General features: G+C 42.5%; 1 pseudogene; it reads right to left on the reverse strand.

The window, feature by feature from the left end:
- Nucleotides 1-12,546: 12,546 nt before the first annotated feature.
- Nucleotides 12,547-20,399, reverse strand: LOC120987108 (annotated as a pseudogene).
- Nucleotides 20,400-21,233: the final 834 nt, after the last annotated feature.

Consider the following 21,233-nt stretch of genomic DNA (forward strand, 5'->3'; position numbering starts at 1 on the left):
GTCCATCAAAGTGTATCAACTTGTATCAAACTTATGTTGACTTCCAACATATGCCCCTTTTTGTCTGAATGACACACTATTGATGACCACTTCACGATCCATAGTTCTCTTCAACCTTGCGGTCCATCATCATCCAAATAGAGTAAGGATGAACCCTGTCACTTACCATTAATCACTTTCCATTCATTCCAATAAATCTTGTTACACTCTTATTAGGACATTGAGGAAGTCATTAACATTTGAATCACCATTATATACACATATTTATCAACAAAATCAAAATACATATATCATCTACACTACTAAGCAGACCATGAAATATAATTCAAGTATTTCATGCATGATGTAATTAAACATTCATTTTCTGATTACAATCTGTTGTGTCGTTCAGGGATTAGGCACTTTCCCCTGCTATGTCCTTCTCTGCCACAGTTGTCACATTTTATATGATGTTCCTCCAGGCTCCTTGGTACATCTATTTCACATGATGCAAATTTATATTTATTCTGTATTTCTATTTCCATGGATAGGGCCTGGAGCCTTTTAGATAGATACTGCGTCATACAACACATGTAAATTTGCAATAAGGATAAAACTACAGCAACAATGAGTAATACTACAATCGGATGTATTAAGAAATTTAAGATTCCATTGGCTGCATTTGAATGCCCAAATATAACCTCCCACCAATAACCCTTAGCATTATTTTCTAACAGATGAGTAATATGTTTTAGCTCTTTCTGGTCATGGTATAGGATTGTAGCATTAGCTCCTTCTTGCCGTAGCTTTCTAAGCAAATATTCATCTTTATCAAATCTGACCAGCCAATCATGCAGCTCTTTCCCCATTTCCAAATTTAATGCTTGAAGATTGACAGGGTCATGATATTCAATATCAATAGATAAGTTTGCAATGGTGGGAAACACATATCCCCAACTTGGTTTCTGGATTTCCGTGACATTACCAAGCGTGCACCATGCACCCTTATCCACAACTGTTGTTATTGAACATTGGCTTGTGATCAGAGTTACATTGGTGATGTTTAATAGAAAGAAATAGACTCTCTGATGTCCTAGGTATGTGACTGGTGTCTTATCTTTTGTAATAGACTCCCCATCCAGAACACAAACCGACGCGTTGTTCCAACACTTGTCCTCCACCAACCTATCCTGGCCTGGTGTACACAATATATCCTGATTTCTATGTAACCCATCCTTCCTGATTATATGAGGATGGTCTAATCTTGGATGTAGTAGTGTGGATCCTCCAGTAAGAATACCAATTGAAGTGACCTTATATACTACCTCTAAAGGGGAACTTGTGTATGGAATCAGGGAAGAGGCATAGCACGTTTCCAAGTTATGATTAATACATCCAATCCAAGCGCTCGCCCACCATTTAGAGTGTGTGAAAGTGAATAGCTCCAGTAATGCAGCAGTGGCCTGAGATTTTAATTCAAATGGCCATTGCCCATTATACAAGGTTTGAAACGCCAATTTCATATTAGTTGATACTTCCACCTGCCCTTGTGTACAGGCCAGAGCCCAGGATATATTCCTCCCATCAGCCTGCATATTTTCTACGAACATCTTGAAATGTTGAATAACGTCTGTTGATACCCCAATGTTAGTGTCTTTTTCCACCTGCTGTAGGTTACTGATTATTTGATTAATTTCCCTTTGTACCTCAAACCCGTTTTTACTGTTAGATGCTATGGCTGAAAGTTAGATTTTTAAGACGCTGATATCTGCCTGATTAATGATTCCCATTCCAGCTCCAACTCCACCCAATATTGTGTCGACCATATCCCTTTTTCCTCTGCTCTTCCCGTTCCTCAAATGATGACGAGCCCTAGTGCTTTTGGAAATCAACCATTGATAGAGGGAACGCACCTGATTCAGCGTATGTCCTGTACATTAGGAAAAAATATTCCAGCTCACCTAACTGGTCTGCATGTGATCCCGGCTCCAGAGGCCCTAGGGAAGTGTTCCCGTGGCAGGCAGAAAATAGAAAAGGAAGGGTCCCGGAGACAAATAATATCCTCTTTCAGCTCTTCTTTATTAGTTATGGACATCAACAGACATGACCATCAGTTGTACGGCAGAATTGACGCGTTTCGGGTGAGTACCCTTAGTCGTAACAAATTGCTAACTGTGGCCCCTCAATATAAAGGGGTTGAAAGCACTCCTCCTCAAATGGGGAGGAACCGGTTTCAAGCAACATCCGTTGCACCACACCTAGGCACACCTTTTTTGTTTCAGCTTGCATCAATCAGTTTATAATTAGTAGCACACTGTGCGAACCTTTCCCTGACATCTTAACCCCAGGTTGCCCTGTGATTATTTTCAGCAGAAGTCGCACAGTGTGAATACTTCAGTACATAGAAAACATGAATTGTATGTAAAAAAACACATTTGATACCAACATTAACATACTAAAACAAATATAAATACAATGGTCCTATGTGTTCGGGCAGGTTCATGTTAACAGCCTGGTACTGACACTTTTATAGCAGACTTATCAAAATATATATAATGACAAAAAATACATTGTTATATGTCAGTAGGGTTGCAATACCACTATTACCCAGTAAAACCGGACGTTTTGAATATAATTGCAAGATAGATCAGATCACAGGTGGAATATAATAAGAAAATCTTTTCTACACTCCTGTGCAAATTCGTTGGAAAACTTTTCTTGCAAATCAGGTTGTAGAATTGTCTCTAGAAGGGCTCCCACCCTGTCCAGCTCGCTGTCCCCGTCTCTCTATACTGCCAGTGGCAGTGGCACACAGTCTAGGCCTAGTTGGCTTATATATAAAGGATTTGCAAAATGCGGCAGTGCCCGTTGCAAGACCTGCGAATATGTCCTACCCACAAAAACATTTGACAGTGCAGACCATGTAGACAAATTCCCAATCCGTGTGTACATAAATTGCAATACGGAAGGCGTTGTCTACGCAATCCGATGCACCAAATGTGATCTCATGTATGTGGGTAGCACCGTCCGCAAGTTTAAAAATAGAGTGTTAGAACATCTCAACTATATCGCCAACCCCAATATTCTTAATATCTCAAATATAGCTAAACACTTTATACACGTTCATGCCCGCCAAGTATCATTCTTTCAGGCGTATGCCATTGAACGTGTATTTGCTCCGCAAAGGGGTGGAGATTATCGCAAGAAAATCCTGTTACGTGAGGCTTACTGGATTTTTAGACTGGGTACTAGGGTGCCAAGGGGTCTCAACCTCAAGAAAGAACTCATTTATATATACCAATAAAATATCTTATATAAGCAGCAGAATTTTGATATGTGTCACTATTAACATTCATGTTAGGCATATTTACATTTGGGCGGACACATATCTCTGATGTCTTTATTGCCATTTTGGGGGTACATATGAGATACACATGACCACAAAAATAACATTGTATATGTGAGAGTCCATATTATTATAGGGACTGTGCATCTCTGTTCGTCACTGGCACTATAATGCCAACATTATATAATGCGGTTATTTTCTTTTCTTGTCTTGGTTTGTTTTGGATGTTGCAAGAAAAGTTTTCCAACGAATTTGCACAGGAGTGTAGAAAAGATTTTCTTATTATATTCCACCTGTGATCTGATCTATCTTGCAATTATATTCAAAACGTCCGGTTTTACTGGGTAATAGTGGTATTGCAACCCTACTGACATATAACAATGTATTTTTTGTCATTATATATATTTTGATAAGTCTGCTATAAAAGTGTCAGTACCAGGCTGTTAACATGAACCTGCCCGAACACATAGGACCATTGTATTTATATTTGTTTTAGTATGTTAATGTTGGTATCAAATGTGTTTTTTTACATACAATTCATGTTTTCTATGTACTGAAGTATTCACACTGTGCGACTTCTGCTGAAAATAATCACAGGGCAACCTGGGGTTAAGATGTCAGGGAAAGGTTCGCACAGTGTGCTACTAATTATAAACTGATTGATGCAAGCTGAAACAAAAAAGGTGTGCCTAGGTGTGGTGCAACGGATGTTGCTTGAAACCGGTTCCTCCCCATTTGAGGAGGAGTGCTTTCAACCCCTTTATATTGAGGGGCCACAGTTAGCAATTTGTTACGACTAAGGGTACTCACCCGAAACGCGTCAATTCTGCCGTACAACTGATGGTCATGTCTGTTGATGTCCATAACTAATAAAGAAGAGCTGAAAGAGGATATTATTTGTCTCCGGGACCCTTCCTTTTCTATTTTCTGCCTGCCACGGGAACACTTCCCTAGGGCCTCTGGAGCCGGGATCACATGCAGACCAGTTAGGTGAGCTGGAATATTTTTTCCTATTATACAAAGTGTTGTTTCCGTGCTCCACCTCTGGTATCCCGTGAATTGTCATGCACCTCTAGCTCTGACAAAATATCAGCGATTACAGGCTTCCATTCAGTCTACACAGACATACCTTCTTTTAATATGGCCTTTTGTGTCCGACCGGACCGACAATCCAAGGCAGATTCTGTTTTCTCAGGAGAAGATTTAAGCAGCTCCAGTGACACGGATATAAAAAGTGGTATGATCAATCTGGAGCGCTTACTGAATCAAGAGACCCGCGTGTGGTGGGACTGCATAACTCTTACCAAATATAAAGAAAAAAATATGATCCCACGCGGCCTGAGAATTAAGAAAGTTCCTACCACCGTTTTTTCGGATGTTTTTGTCTGCAGATGGAATAGTATACTGACGGACTGCTCCATGGAACTTATGAAATTGATCATTGAGTTTGAAAATGACAAGCTTTGCTCATTACAGCGAGACATACAATCTACGAGAGACTCTCTTGAGAAATTCAGCAATCATCAGGACCTTATAAAAATGGACGAAGATATGAAACTAACTCTTTCCCAATTAGAAGATACCATCATGCAATATAAGCATTCAAAATACTTGCGCGATGTATATGACTATAATCATGACCAAGTGTATGAGTGGGGGAGGCGAGATAATGCTTACTCCACACCTAGATCAATTTTGAAAAACCGCAAAAATAGACGCTCATCTAAACGGGCACCTAGAGTCAGTTTCTCTTCAGACACTGAGGGTTCTGAATTTTCACATGTTGCTGGTGATTTGGAGTCTAGCTCTGAGGTCTCCGCACATCCCTGCTCACAGGATGAGGTTAACAGCACTGCATGTTATTATAAAAAAACTAAATCAGATAAAGATATAAGAGATGCTGTATCTGCCTCAAAAAACATAGAGCAAGGGGTGGACGGAGACACCAGTCGGCGGCATCCAAGGTCCACTCGACTACAAATGAAACAAAAATGAATGAGTTAAGTGTTGTAAATCTGTCTGACGTTGTGCTGAGTGACGAACAGAGATGTGTACTGTCCCTGGGGTTGAATTTCGCCCCTACCAATCACTTTGATATGTTTTCTACCCTACTTGACATCAACAAATTTGTACGTAATATCACGGTCAGACGACATTTTCATGACATTCCATCTTCCTCTGAGACCCCACCAAGTGAGACACCAGATTTTGAAGAGAATTCATATAAGAACCTATCATTCAGGGAACAAGTTGCCTTGTGCTCTTTGGTGGGGCTTCAGGAGGAACAGGGAGTCAGGGAGCTTCCCAGACCCCCTGGAAAATTCCATACCAAAAACACCAAATTTTATCCTGTTATATCCCGTACGGGTGGTATGGATGTTTTCCAGGAGGTTCTGGAAAAGGAGCTTAGGAGCATAGAGATAGAAAGTAATAGACAGCATAAATCTAATAATCTCAGTGCTTCTCAGGCCCAAGCACTCCAGGACTTACAGAAATGTGACTCCATTGTCATCAAAATGGCGGACAAAGGGGGGGCGGTGGTCATCATGGACAAGGAGACTTATGGCGGACAGTTACGGGATATGTTGGCAGACACATCCACGTACAGTAAACTACCGAATGATCCATTAAAAGAATATATGCATAGTTACCTGTCATTGATCATGAAAGGAAGAGATAATGGCATGTTTGATGATGGAGAATACAAATACCTGTGCGTGGATGTGCCTGTCACACCCATTATACATGCCTTACCTAAAGTCCACAAGGGTGTCCACCCCCCCCCCTCCGTCCCATAGTTGCCGGCATTGGCTCGCTTACCGAGCGTCTGGGGAGTTGGCTGGACCACCTTCTCCAGCCTCTTGTCAGACGTATACCGGGATATTTGAAAGATACGGGCGATGTCTTGCGAGCTATGTATGATTTCAGATGGGAAGCCAAATTTAATTGGATTACAGCTGATGTAGTATCCCTCTACCCGTCCATTCCCCACGGGATTGCTCTGATGGCGATGGAATATCATCTCCATCGCTATACTGGATTAAACACTAATCATATTGACTTTGTGTGTGAGATCACAGCATACCTGCTAACCCACAATTATTTTGCATTTGATGGTGTCCACTATCTCCAGATCCGCGGAGTTTCAATGGGAGCCAGATTTTCTCCATCCCTAGCTAATTTGACCATGTCATTTTGGGAGGAGAAGTACATCTATAATCTGGAGAACCCATTTATGCCTGGTTTGGTCTGGTACGGCAGGTATATCGATGACCTGCTCATGGTATGGGCGGGCGGTATATCTGCCGTCCCAGATCTCCAGGCATACCTAAACAACAACAACTATAATTTGAGGTTCACTTGCTTGGCACACGAAACCCATATTAATTTTCTAGATCTGACACTCTGCGGAATCGCTGGAGAAATAGTGCACACTGACCTATAGAAAAGAGGTGGCGGGCAATACTATACTCAATGCCAAAAGCCACCATCCAGTACATACCGTCAGAGCAATTCCCGTGGGTGAATTTATCCGTACGGTCAGGAATTGTAGTGTAGCAGAGAGATTAGATGATGAATTTGACAGAGTTGAGAAAAGGTTGAGGGACAGGAATTACCCAATGTGGATGATTAATAGAGGAAGGGAGATAGCCCTCCAGAAAAATAGAAGAGACATATTATTTGGGAAGCGCAAATGTAAATCTAGTGTGCTGACTTCTGCTGGTAGTGTGGAGACACGGGTGGACGGCGATCTGGACAGGGTCCCCACTCTTTCCCTAACATACAGTAATGAGTTTAGCATAATCAGTTCCGCAATTAAGAAGTGCCTACCTATTTTGTATGACGATGCCATCCTTTATGAAGCACTCAAATCAGGTTGTAGAATTGTCTCTAGAAGGGCTCCCACCCTGTCCAGCTCGCTGTCCCCGTCTCTCTATACTGCCAGTGGCAGTGGCACACAGTCTAGGCCTAGTTGGCTTATATATAAAGGATTTGCAAAATGCGGCAGTGCCCGTTGCAAGACCTGCGAATATGTCCTACCCACAAAAACATTTGACAGTGCAGACCATGTAGACAAATTCCCAATCCGTGTGTACATAAATTGCAATACGGAAGGCGTTGTCTACGCAATCCGATGCACCAAATGTGATCTCATGTATGTGGGTAGCACCGTCTGCAAGTTTAAAAATAGAGTGTTAGAACATCTCAACTATATCGCCAACCCCAATATTCTTAATATCTCAAATATAGCTAAACACTTTATACACGTTCATGCCCGCCAAGTATCATTCTTTCAGGCGTATGCCATTGAACGTGTATTTGCTCCGCAAAGGGGTGGAGATTATCGCAAGAAAATCCTGTTACGTGAGGCTTACTGGATTTTTAGACTGGGTACTAGGGTGCCAAGGGGTCTCAACCTCAAGAAAGAACTCATTTATATATACCAATAAAATATCTTATATAAGCAGCAGAATTTTGATATGTGTCACTATTAACATTCATGTTAGGCATATTTACATTTGGGCGGACACATATCTCTGATGTCTTTATTGCCATTTTGGGGGTACTAATGAGATACACATGACCACAAAAATAACATTGTATATGTGAGAGTCCATATTATTATAGGGACTGTGCATCTTTGTTCGTCACTGGCACTATAATGCCAACATTATATAATGCGGTTATTTTCTTTTCTTGTCTTAGTTTGTTTTGGATGTTGCAAGAAAAGTTTTCCAACGAATTTGCACAGGAGTGTAGAAAAGATTTTCTTATTATATTCCACCTGTGATCTGATCTATCTTGCAATTATATTCAAAACGTCCGGTTTTACTGGGTAATAGTGGTATTGCAACCCTACTGACATATAACAATGTATTTTTTGTCATTATATATATTTTGATAAGTCTGCTATAAAAGTGTCAGTACCAGGCTGTTAACATGAACCTGCCCGAACACATAGGACCATTGTATTTATATTTGTTTTAGTATGTTAATGTTGGTATCAAATGTGTTTTTTTACATACAATTCATGTTTTCTATGTACTGAAGTATTCACACTGTGCGACTTCTGCTGAAAATAATCACAGGGCAACCTGGGGTTAAGATGTCAGGGAAAGGTTCGCACAGTGTGCTACTAATTATAAACTGATTGATGCAAGCTGAAACAAAAAAGGTGTGCCTAGGTGTGGTGCAACGGATGTTGCTTGAAACCGGTTCCTCCCCATTTGAGGAGGAGTGCTTTCAACCCCTTTATATTGAGGGGCCACAGTTAGCAATTTGTTACGACTAAGGGTACTCACCCGAAACGCGTCAATTCTGCCGTACAACTGATGGTCATGTCTGTTGATGTCCATAACTAATAAAGAAGAGCTGAAAGAGGATATTATTTGTCTCCGGGACCCTTCCTTTTCTATTTTCTGTATGTCCTGTACATATTGGATAGTGGGTTTTAATTAACCATAGAGGAGAAATATTAAACCGCCATGTGATAAACACATATTTAACACCACTAGCCATTGTCTGAGCAGAGTCTAGGTTAACTTGAAAGGGTTGTCCTTCTTCCAGTTGTAAGGCCTTTTGAGTGTTTGTGCATGGCTTAATATTATCTGGAGTGGCATCAACAATATGCATACCCCCAATCTCTATTTCACGTGTACCACATATCCAGTGACCGACCATCTCCCTATAAGTGTCATGGATGGGAGTAGGGGAAACCCCCATTGTGCAATGTCCTAAGCTACCGGGCTGAAATGCAGGGAAAAGGGAGCTGGTCACCTCCTAAAACTTCCCTCAATAATCCCTAGTCTCCTAGCTATATGAGTCCCCTTCAAAGGTAAGGGGACTCATACCCACGTGCCTAGAAGTCTAGGAATCCCTGCATTGCCCTACAACTGATGACAGGGCAGAGAACACCTGTTCATCCACAACACGGATGACAGACGTCTCCAGAGGCCCAGTAGCTGGCAGGGTGCAAGAATTTAAGAGAAACAGTACGGCAGGTAAATTGCACAGCAAGACAACAAATGCTAGCAACACTTACCTGCCGCAGCCGAGATGGAATGACGGCACAAACGACAACCCGGACCTCCCTGCAGCTACAAGATGCATGGAGGCTCCAGGCTGTGAAGCACACAGTCTTGCTTTTGCTTAAGCCCCTCCGGGAAAGCAAGCCCCTTCCGGAGCAACATACACACACCAAAAGGAACACGTCAAGCAGCCATGCTGATCACAACACCACAAATACCAGACATGGCACACCACACTAGACATACAACAAAACCAGAGAGGAAGGGTACAGGAAACAGACACTAAGGGGTAAGCAATGGACATAGATAACAACAATGACAACTAAGGGTGGCTCATACAGAAAGTACACAAACAGCCCAGGAGCAGAGCTCCACACCAAGCTGACAACAAGCAAACTGACCCCAGGCTCCAATACATCAGACTATAAAGAAACCTGAGGCCACACCCAACACACTCCAAGTTAACCCTGTGCAAACCAAAGCAGGGAAAACACCATTAAAAGGGAAAGACACGCACATGTAAATAACATGTCGATCAGGCAACCACATGCGTGACAACCGTGCCTCGGCCAAAAAAAACAGCCGAGACACTTGTTGCCAACGGCAACCGCATGTGAGGCAAACATACATAAGCCACACATGCAGCAACCATCAAACGTTGCCACAGGCAACAAGATGAAGCCACGACCTTAACACAAGGTTGTGACAATAAGATTTATATGATTTGGACATAGTACCAATAAGATAATTTCCACCATGTTGAATTGACATATCGATGTCTGTGGCTTCCCCAAGGCTTGTCCTTCTATAAGCCAGGTTAATATTTTTGGGAGTGAACATCGGGTGCATATTGTCATGCCAATATATGCCACATACAAACAAATATTCTTCTTCCCTTAAGTTGTCACTAAATACTCCATATTGAATACCTTTCTGCTCACCCGTATTTGGCAAGTCACTCTTCTCCCAGCCAATAACCAGTATCATTCACATACACTGTTGCCATCATGAATGGTTGTAGTGATTCTGGCAGTATTCCCTGTGCACCATGCGTTATTGCCAATCTCCCAATATTTGAACTATGATTTACCCTCCCAAAAGAGAAAACCACCCTATATTTGAATTGCCCACCAGGATTTTGATATCTCTTGGTCAAATCCTTTCCCTCCGGAATGAGTCGCAATTTCCTACTCCTAACTTCGTGATTATTAATTCTTTGTGGCATATATTCATGGTTATCAATTTTGAAGGTATCAATACTGCCTTTTCATATTCCCCATCTGGAAACATATGTGTGTCCTCATCTCCTGATTGTTCCAATTCCTGCATTCCGATAACATAGGTGATGCCAATCATCAACAAAATTGTTGTAATCTCATTGGTGTACCAAGCTTTGGGTCTGCAGGGTGGCACAGGTTCATAATTCTACCCGTCATTAATTGATATGGGGTGATTGAGGTGCCTCTTGCCTCTGTACCCCGTATGACCATTAGAATTGTGGGTAAGTGACACAACCAGTTATTTCCAGATTGTAGTACCATTTTTTTAAGTGTGAGGTGTTTGTATGATGATCTTGGCAAACTCCACTATGTGTTCTGTAGCTATCACTTCCCAGTGTACTGCCAAAAGATTTCTGACACAGTCCTCAAATCCTATTTCCACAGGACTCAATAACCTTGATAAGTATCCAACAGGAACCCATTTTCCTTTCCTCTCTTGTAGCAACACAGCCGTAATCGCTATTTTGGAGGCATTGACCTGTATTGCAAAGGGTAAATCTGGGTTTGGATTGCATAGAGCAGGTGCCTGAGTGAGGCTGATCTTCAGTCTAACAAATGCTCCCTCATGCTCTTGCATCCACTCAAGGGGGTCTGCTTCCCGTGTTTTCTGAGAAAATCCCTCTATGAAGTCCCTACAAAATCAAACCATCCCCAAAAACTGCATAAGGGCTGTTTTTGTGTTTGGCCTCGGCAACTTCTATATAGTTTCACACTTGTTAGGGTCAGGAATCCTCCCTCCTTTTGAAACTATGACTCCCAAAAATGTCACCGATTCCTTCATTATCTGGGCCTTCGTAGGATTTAGCTTAAGGCCTGCATCTTCAAGAAGTCTCAACAACTCGTTTAGTAACACGTGGTGTTTTTCCTTGTCAGTTTGTAGCAATATATCATCCACTGTGTCATATTGCACAATACAGTCAAGCTCCGAAAATGACAACAATATTCCAACCATACATTTATGGAAGTATGTTGAACTGGATTTGAAACCCTGTGGCAACCAACAAAATGTGTATTGTTTCCCTTGAAATCTAAATGCAAATTTGTATTGGAAATCAGGATGAATAGGAATAGAAAAATACCCATTTGAGATGTCTATTGATGAGTACACAGTGGAAGATGGCTTAAGTGTTGTCATCATGTCGGGCATTTTGGTGACTACATTTGTAACGGGAGGGGTACACTTGTTTAATGCCCTGTAGTCTAGAGTAGGGCGCCACCCATTCGGTTTCCGAATAGGCCACAAAGGGGCATTGTTTTTAGACTGGTTTTCCCTGATTACATTTTGGACCAGCAATTCCTCAATTGTGTTTTTTATATATGGAATTGACTGGGCCTTCTACCATCACCAACATACTGTATTTGACACTTTGCCACACTGAGTTTTTAATGTTGCCCACACTTTGTTATGTTGCCACAAGATATCAGCCAATCATTTATCCTCCGTTTTTAACAATGCAGCAGGGTCTAGAGACTCTGCACCCTTGATCACAGAAATTCCATAGTTTTCAGTAAACTATTTTAAGGCAGCCTTTATATCATGATCCTTTCCACAACATCCAGTTACACAGATCAGCAATGAGCCTATGTTCCCTCATTACATTTGATTCAATGATGATAACCTCATGTGTCTGAGACAAGTACAAACTATGCACCACACACCTATGTTTCCCATGCATATAGCTACCTGTACAGATTGCCTAGAAGGTACCAATTGTCCACCAAAGCCTCTTAGAAAAATACTTTTACCTCTAGGAATCATGGTCAAATCCAAATTCGTCAAACTTACCACTGCCCCCGTTTCCATTAAAATATTTGTACGATGGCCCCCTACTGTACCCTGGATAAGTGGTCTACCGCCTTTGTCCCTATCTAGCTGGTACACAAGGGACAACACATGGGCCTGACATCCCTATTATTTTACATAAGGACTTGTTGGTGGTGGGGCCTTAAATTCCTCTGGCAACTCCGCTATTGCTTTTCCTATCCTCCTGATTTCTTTCAAAAGTGGACCATACAATGTAGCTTCAGGAGGCTGAGATACTCCATCAGCTGCATTATTTAATCCTTGCTTTTGCTGCTGTTTTCTTGGAATAAAAGCTCTGTCATTGTTGCCTTTCCTACTACTTCTGCATTCTCTCATAGTATGACCTGTATTTCCACATTTGAAGCACTTTCCCATAAATCTTACTTTGCCTTCATTCTTAACTATTTCTGATATTCTTTTCTGAGGTTTGCTGTCATGACAAGCCTCCAGAATCCAGTCCTTTAAAATATTTAGAAAGGCTTGATAGGAATTTGCGTTCCTTAAGGCAACCTTTGTTGGGTAGTCAACAAATGTGCATTTATTAGCCATTGAATAAAGAAAACTGCTGTCGTCAGGAGGAATGTCAGGACAGTTATACAGGGAGTGCAGAATTATTAGGCAAGTTGTATTTTTGAGGATTAATTTTATTATTGAACAACAACCATGTTCTCAATGAACCCAAAAAACTCATTAATATCAAAGCTGAATATTTTTGGAAGTAGTTTTTAGTTTGTTTTTAGTTTTAGCTATTTTAGGGGGATATCTGTGTGTGCAGGTGACTATTACTGTGCATAATTATTAGGCAACTTAACAAAAAACAAATATATACCCATTTCAATTATTTATTTTTACCAGTGAAACCAATATAACATCTCAACATTCACAAATATACATTTCTGACATTCAAAAACAAAACAAAAACAAATCAGTGACCAATACAGCCACCTTTCTTTGCAAGGAAACTCAAAAGCCTGCCATCCATGGATTCTGTCAGCGTTTTAATCTGTTCACCATCAACATTGCGTGCAGCAGCAACCACAGCCTCCCAGACACTGTTCAGAGAGGTGTACTGTTTTCCCTCCTTGTAAATCTCACATTTGATGATGGACCACAGGTTCTCAATGGGGTTCAGATCAGGTGAACAAGGAGGCCATGTCATTAGATTTTCTTCTTTTATACCCTTTCTTGCCAGCCACGCTGTGGAGTACTTGGACGCGTGTGATGGAACATTGTCCTGCATGAAAATCATGTTTTTCTTGAAGGATGCAGACTTCTTCCTGTACCACTGCTTGAAGAAGGTGTCTTCCAGAAACTGGCAGTAGGACTGGGAGTTGAGCTTGACTCCATCCTCAACCCGAAAAGGCCCCACAAGCTCATCTTTGATGATACCAGCCCAAACCAGTACTCCACCTCCACCTTGCTGGCGTCTGAGTCGGACTGGAGCTCTCTGCCCTTTACCAATCCAGCCACGGGCCCATCCATCTGGCCCATCAAGACTCACTCTCATTTCATCAGTCCATAAAACCTTAGAAAAATCAGTCTTGAGATATTTCTTGGCCCAGTCTTGACGTTTCAGCTTGTGTGTCTTGTTCAGTGGTGGTCGTCTTTCAGCCTTTCTTACCTTGGCCATGTCTCTGAGTATTGCACACCTTGTGCTTGTGGGCACTCCAGTGATGTTGCAGCTCTGAAATATGGCCAAACTGGTGGCAAGTGGCATCTTGGCAGATGCACGCTTGACTTTTCTCAGTTCATGGGCAGTTATTTTGCGCCTTGGTTTTTCCACACGCTTCTTGCGACCCTGTTGACTATTTTGAATGAAACGCTTGATTGTTCGATGATCACGCTTCAGAAGCTTTGCAATTTTAAGAGTGCTGCATCCCTCTGCAAGATATCTCACTATTTTTGACTTTTCTGAGCCTGTCAAGTCCTTCTTTTGACCCATTTTGCCAAAGGAAAGGAAGTTGCCTAATAATTATGCACACCTGATATAGGGTGTTGATGTCATTAGACCACACCCCTTCTCATTACAGAGATGCACATCACCTAATATGCTTAATTGGTAGTAGGCTTTCGAGCCTATACAGCTTGGAGTGAGACAACATGCATAAAGAGGATGATGTGGTCAAAATACTCATTTGCCTAATAATTCTGCACGCAGTGTATGTAGCACGAAATAGGGTCAAATACTCACTACAGAAAATGATTGGGTCATCCCCTCTCCTTAATTTTGCATTCTCTAGGGCATTAGTGAATCACAGGAGCCAACTACCTAAAATATAACTTTTAATGTCACGTTTAAAATATAACACAATCCCTCACCTGGGGACTAATAAACATACAACACTCACAAACAGACACTGGAGGCCAGATGAAAGTGACAGACAGGGTGGCTAGTATTGATAGTATAACCACACGACAAACCATCCGGGTCTCTGGTGTATCCCTAAGGTGTCCCTGGACTTATCTCAGCCCGGAGATGCACCCTGATGGTGGGAACACTCCGTCCCCGTGCCTAGTCTGTCTGTCCTTAGAAGGCCCTTGTAGCAAAAAGACCCATATGGATGTCCGGGTCATGCATCAAAAATAGTTTAAACGAGCAGACGTAACGGTTATTCTACAGCGGTCAAGATAAAGATATTTCTCACAACATGTAAGTATCCAAATCATACATCAACATTGGTTGAACAAGAAAATGAAGGATAACGGTTATTCCAAGGCAAGAGAAACGACCAAACAGCGGTCCGTGGATGAAAATCACATCAAGGCTGATTGTCGCGTCAATTGCCGAAAGTCAATGTACGCACACTTTGTCAAGATGGATGGCAATGCATTAACATTGGTGGAGAAAGACATGTAGTAACAACGGTTATTCTACAGCAGTCAATTTCAAAATCTCAGAAATGATGGTCACAGTGGTGTAAATTGATAATCAACCATGTCAGAAAATGCTGAATGTGCAAAGGAATGATAAAGAAGTATTATACCAATGGGTAAATCTCTACCAAAAATTTATTTGCTACACTCAGTTAAGATCTCATGACATGGAGTATTACACTCCGTACAAAGTCTCAACGCGTTTCCCCTTAAATCAAAAGGTTCATCAGGAGACTATATTAAGAGGTGAAAAGAAAATAAGTTGCTGCTAGAATGAAGCGGCTACATGGCCCTTTTCATAAAAAGATGAAAGAAAAGAACCAAAATAGCTGGAGCACCCCGAGGCGGTGTTCCACTTTAAAAGACCATAACAATAGTACAGGAATGGACAGAGTAATGACGATAGAACTCATGTATATGTTGTACTTATCCCATCCTGAGATCTCTCCATATAGTGGTCCGCAGTCAGGGGTACTCCAGGGGGCAGAAAAATGATGCTCCAAGTTGCAGATTCACACACTGACTATTTATACCCTGCAGGTGAGGGCGGTCCCCCAAAGGTCCAGGACCAATCACATCATCCCCATTACCCCATGTGATACAAACATCCAGGTAAATTAAGCAGAATCAGATGGTACCACTCTGTAGGTGGTGGTGTATTGTAAGTGACCCCAATCATCATACTCAACCCACTACCGGTATCTGGATCATGCTCACCTACTTGCTTCTCTCATAACTGTATATCCCTGATCGCTGCTGGAACGCACGCCAAGATTGCCAATATGGCCGTGCGTTCCACCTCCGGCATCCAATCAGACGCCGCCTGCATCATCAGTATGCAGCCGGCTCCGACTCATGCGTTCCACAACGATTCAAAAAGGGGCGCGGTTATGCGTTCCACCATCCGCAACCAATCATACGCCGCCTGCATCATGGATAACCGCAGGTAAAAGCTCATGCGTTCCACAGTGATAGGAAAGGGGCGTGGTTATGCGTTCCACTGTCCGATCATTTCCACCACTGCCCCAAATCGGCGGTATTTTATTCATTCCTTCTAGATGGAACAAGAAGTGGGTACAGGAAGACAAAAAACAGCCCACTGTGGGAGGGGGGAACCCAGATGGAAACAATAGGGAAGACATTGGGAGATGGCCAGTAAGCAGGTAGAGGTTGAATTGACAGGTGTAAAAACACTGATGGATATATTGGAGCCAATATCCGACTAAATACGTCAGGTGTGAAACCACATACAATTTGTAAATGAAATATGGTTTATAAAATGTATATTAATAAATAGATACAATACTTGTAAATGATAGAGGGGCCTTACTGATGTAGAAAGGACCTACACTCGAAATGACACTTCACGTGTCGATAAGCTTATAGTCAATTGTCAGATGAGGATGAAGTAGCGGGTCAAACAGAGACAGGAATACTAGGAACCTAAACTCACAAAAAACAAGTAAAGGTTAGCTGTTCATTCGAACCCGCTGGAGATTGCGACTGGAACCGGAAGATCCACCCAGACTCCTTCTGGAGGATCCTGCGGTCCCAGTCGCCCCTCCTGGGTGAGGGTCTGACCAATTCCAGACCGGAGAAGCGAAGTAATCTCGAATCTCCGTGATGTGCTTCCCACATATGATTCGCAAGAGGGGTGTCTTTTTTGTTTTTTATATTATTCAGATGTTCCAGTATGCGTTTACGATATTCTCTGAAAGTTTTGCCCACATAGTCCTTAGAGCATGCACATTGAGCTAAGTAGACCACCCCTTCGCTACGACAGTTAATAAAGTCGCGAATGTCATATGTTTTGCCCGTCACTGAGCATACGTTCATTTTGGTGTTATTAATATTTTTGCACGCCAGACAGGATCCACAACGGAAGGTACCAAGTGGTTTCCGGTCCAGCCATGTTCCCTTGGGGGCAGGCCCCAGATAGTGACTATGCACCAATCTATCGCGGAGGCATCTGCCTCTCCTGAACGTGATGCTGGGGCGGGAAGGAAGTTTATCCGATACATCAGGGTCCATTAATAGAATGGGCCAGTACTTGGTGATAATATCCCTCACCTCCTGACTCATGGTATCAAACGTCGAGATAATTCTAATAATCTCGTCACTCCCCCCTGACTGTCTTGGTATCAAGAGGGTATTGCGTTCACAAAGAGATGCGTTTTGGAAGGCCGTCCCAAGAATGTGTTGGGGGTAGCCCCTAGTGGAAAATTTCTTTTGTAATTTTTTAGACTCATAATAGAAGCTCTCACGGTCAGAACAATTCCTTCTCATCCGCAGATACTGTCCGCGGGGGATACCCTTCTTGAGACTCACTGGATGGTGACTGTCCCAATGTAACAGGCTATTGGTGGCCGTAGATTTCCTGAACGTGGAGGTGACAAGACCGTCCCCGGTTTTGGTGACCCTTACATCAAGGAAAGTCAACGATTCTGGGCTAAACTCAGATGTAAAAGATAATCCCACATCGTTGACATTCAGGGCCTTGATGAACAGGTCAAATTTATCCGAGCTGCCATTCCAGATGATAAATACATCATCGATGTACCTGGTCCAGAAGACGATCTTGTCACCCCACCAAGATGGTGTATCAGGAAAGACCACTTGGTCCTCCCACCAGCCCAGGAGGAGATTCGCGTAAGTGGGGGCACAAGGACTGCCCATCGCGGTCCCCCTGAGCTGGTGGAAGAACTGCCCATCAAAGAGAAAAAAATTGTGTGTAAGCACAAACTCAAGAAGGGTTATCACAAAGGAATTGTGTACCCCATGGCTAACTGCCCTTGTCCTGAGGTAGGCAGATGTAGCCATGAGGCCCTTCTCATGGGGAATCGAACTATAAAGCGACTCCACATCCACACTACCAAGAGACCACGATGGATCGATGCTCAATGCCTCAATTTTACGCAGAAAGTCCATCGTGTCTCTTCTGTAGGATGGAAGGGAAGACACAAAGCTTTTGAGTACACTATCGATGTATATACCACTGTTCTGAATAATAGAGTCAACCCCCGACACAATGGGGCGGCCTTTGAGGGGGGATGTTCCTTTGTGAATTTTCGGTAACCCATGGTGTGGTTGTACTATCAATACTAGCCACCCTGTCTGTCACTTTCATCTGGCCTCCAGTGTCTGTTTGTGAGTGTTGTATGTTTATTAGTCCCCAGGTGAGGGATTGTGTTATATTTTAAACGTGACATTAAAAGTTATATTTTAGGTAGTTGGCTCCTGTGATTCGCTTTTCTATGTACAACTACCCTTTACGCATTTAATTCAGCTTCGATCTAGGGCATTAGTACCTCTAGTATCACTTCCTCCCATGACTCTCTGCAACCCTTTCAGCCTATCACTTGCATTTCCCCAGTTGGAATTGAGTTCCGCAGATAATCCTTTGTGAGTGTCCACAGGGGGCTGCAACTTCTCACAAAGCTGAGATGGGAGCCATACCCTAAACAAGGCACATGCATCCCTATTTGTAACGGTCGCGTACACACACACAGGGGGGAGGGAAGTGACCACTGCGCTCCACCCTTACCCCTGGCCCTGCCTACTTGCCTCGCGAGTCCTAATGACAGGGGACAACTGGACGCCAATCTCTAACTTGGAATAAGTGCAGGGATGACAGACAGACAAACAACAGGACGTGAACGGACCGAGTCAATACCAGGAAAGCTACAAAGTACAAATGGAGCAAGCAGAGAATTGTCAGGAGAAGCCGGGGTCATAAATACCAGGAGAGATGTGAAGTACCAAAGGAGTCAGCAGAGGATCGTCAGGAGGAGGCCGAGGTCAGAATACCAGGAGAGCAGCAAAGTACACAAAGAGCAGGCAGAGGATCGTCAGGAATTCAACAGGAGGTAAGTACGCCAGGAAAGACCAAATCACAGGTGGAGCCTAAATTAAAAGGCAACCTGTGGCCAGCAGGCTGCCTGTATTTATAGTGGGGAGTGAGGGTCATGTGACGTGGCCAGCGTCACATGACCGACAGACCAACCAGTCGAGCACCGAGTGATCAGCTCGGCGCTCAAGGCAGACTTAGTAGCAGGGAGCCACCCAGCTAGTAAAGCCGCCCTGGGAACGAGGTAAAACACAGATCCTCGTTCCCGAAGCTAAGCAGCAGGTCTGCGGCTTATGGGGGACCGAGTGTACGTTCGGAACCCCGTTACACTATTGTTGAGATTATACTGCGTAACCACAGCTTCCAGCCTGTTGGAAAGATTAATGGGTGAAGCACTTGTATCAAATTTCTCCAATATTTGGCATAGGTTTGTTTTATCCTGTATAGAGAGTGTTGTGGATTGGATATGACTGCTACCATGAATATGCAAACTATCGCTTCTTTGTCTGCTTCCATCTGACACAGGAGTAAATAGAGAGGAACTATGATCTGGGGTTGATTGTGGCCCATCTGCAGTGAAAATAGGCTGCTCCTCCCCCCATTTACGATCTCTTTCCTTCTGCTCAGGGGAATTGTAAACCTGTGTTTGATCACCACAACAATGATTATTAGCTTTAGCACTTTCCTGTGATCTCAAGGTCATACTGCAATGTTCTTTATGAATCAGTTGTTTATTAACATCATGCAATCGATCTTTAAGTACTTTTACAACATCATCATTCCTTGCTTCTTTCTCTTCTAAAGATGCAATTTGCAGATCTCTAAGTCTACATCTTTCCTCATACTCCTCTATTTTATCCTCCAAATCACAATTCTGTTGAACCAGCCTATCCACTTCCTCTCTGAGATCTTCACACTCACAACCATCATTTTCAGCGCTAGCAATAGCCACAGTGATTCCCTGTTCAACTCTATCTAGCTCACCCCTTAACTGAGCCTTTTCAGAGTACCACTACAATTCATTTTGCTCTGCTATCTCTTTCATATCCATTAGCATGCACAACATATTAGCCAATTTCTCTTTCTTTGCTTTCTTATTCGACTTTCTATGTTTGCTATTTGCATTCTGCTCATCACATTGATTTATCATATCATTAAACTGATGTGTTAAAGCATCGTTTGTACAAATCTTAAAACTAGCAGATGCATGTTTTTCAACAAATTTATTCATAATTTCCATTTTACTTACTACTACAGACAACAGAAACAAATCCCGCTAACTTACTAGAGTCAGTATTTGACAATTCACAAAGAAAAATAAATATACCACAAATGTATTGCAACTAGTAAATACTAATTCATTACAAAACAAACAAACAAACACCAGGGACACAGATTTCATAAAATCCTCCCTATGGTAATCACACTCGAGTCATCAGGACAGGTGGGAACAGGAACCCTATCTCATTTCCATTCTTATCAGTCAGATGTCAGGCTTATTCACATTGCTTTTGCAGCTTTTACGACAAGAAATAGCAAACTGTTCAGTCCTATTCAGATTCTGTTTACGACAGGATGAAAACAAGATGTTCAGGCTTATTCAGATGTTAGGTCTATTGACATTGCTATTTACACCAGAGTGACAGTAGCCCATTGCTCCCCCACCAACACATCCAAGTCCATCAAAGTGTATCAACTTGTATCAAACTTAAGTTGACTTCCAACACATAGCTAGTCCTTTCTGGTAGCAAAACAGTTACTGTGTGATGGAAAAATATTTCTTTAAATATATATAATATATTAAGACTAAGGCTACTTTCACACTAGCGTTCGGAGCGGATCCGTCTGATGTTTCATCAGACGGATCCGCTCCGATAATGCAGACGTTCGCATCCGTTCAGAACGGATCCGTCTGCATTAAAAATTTTCTAAGTATGAAAGTAGCCTGAGCGGATCCGTTCAGACTTTACATTGTAAGTCAATGGGGAACGGATCCGCTTGAAGATTGAGCCATATGGTGTCATCTTCAAGCGGATCCGTCCCTATTGACTTACATTGTAAGTCTGGACGGATC

The sequence above is a fragment of the Bufo bufo genome, chromosome 1, assembly GCF_905171765.1.
Source record: "Bufo bufo chromosome 1, aBufBuf1.1, whole genome shotgun sequence".
Taxonomy (NCBI): domain Eukaryota; kingdom Metazoa; phylum Chordata; class Amphibia; order Anura; family Bufonidae; genus Bufo; species Bufo bufo.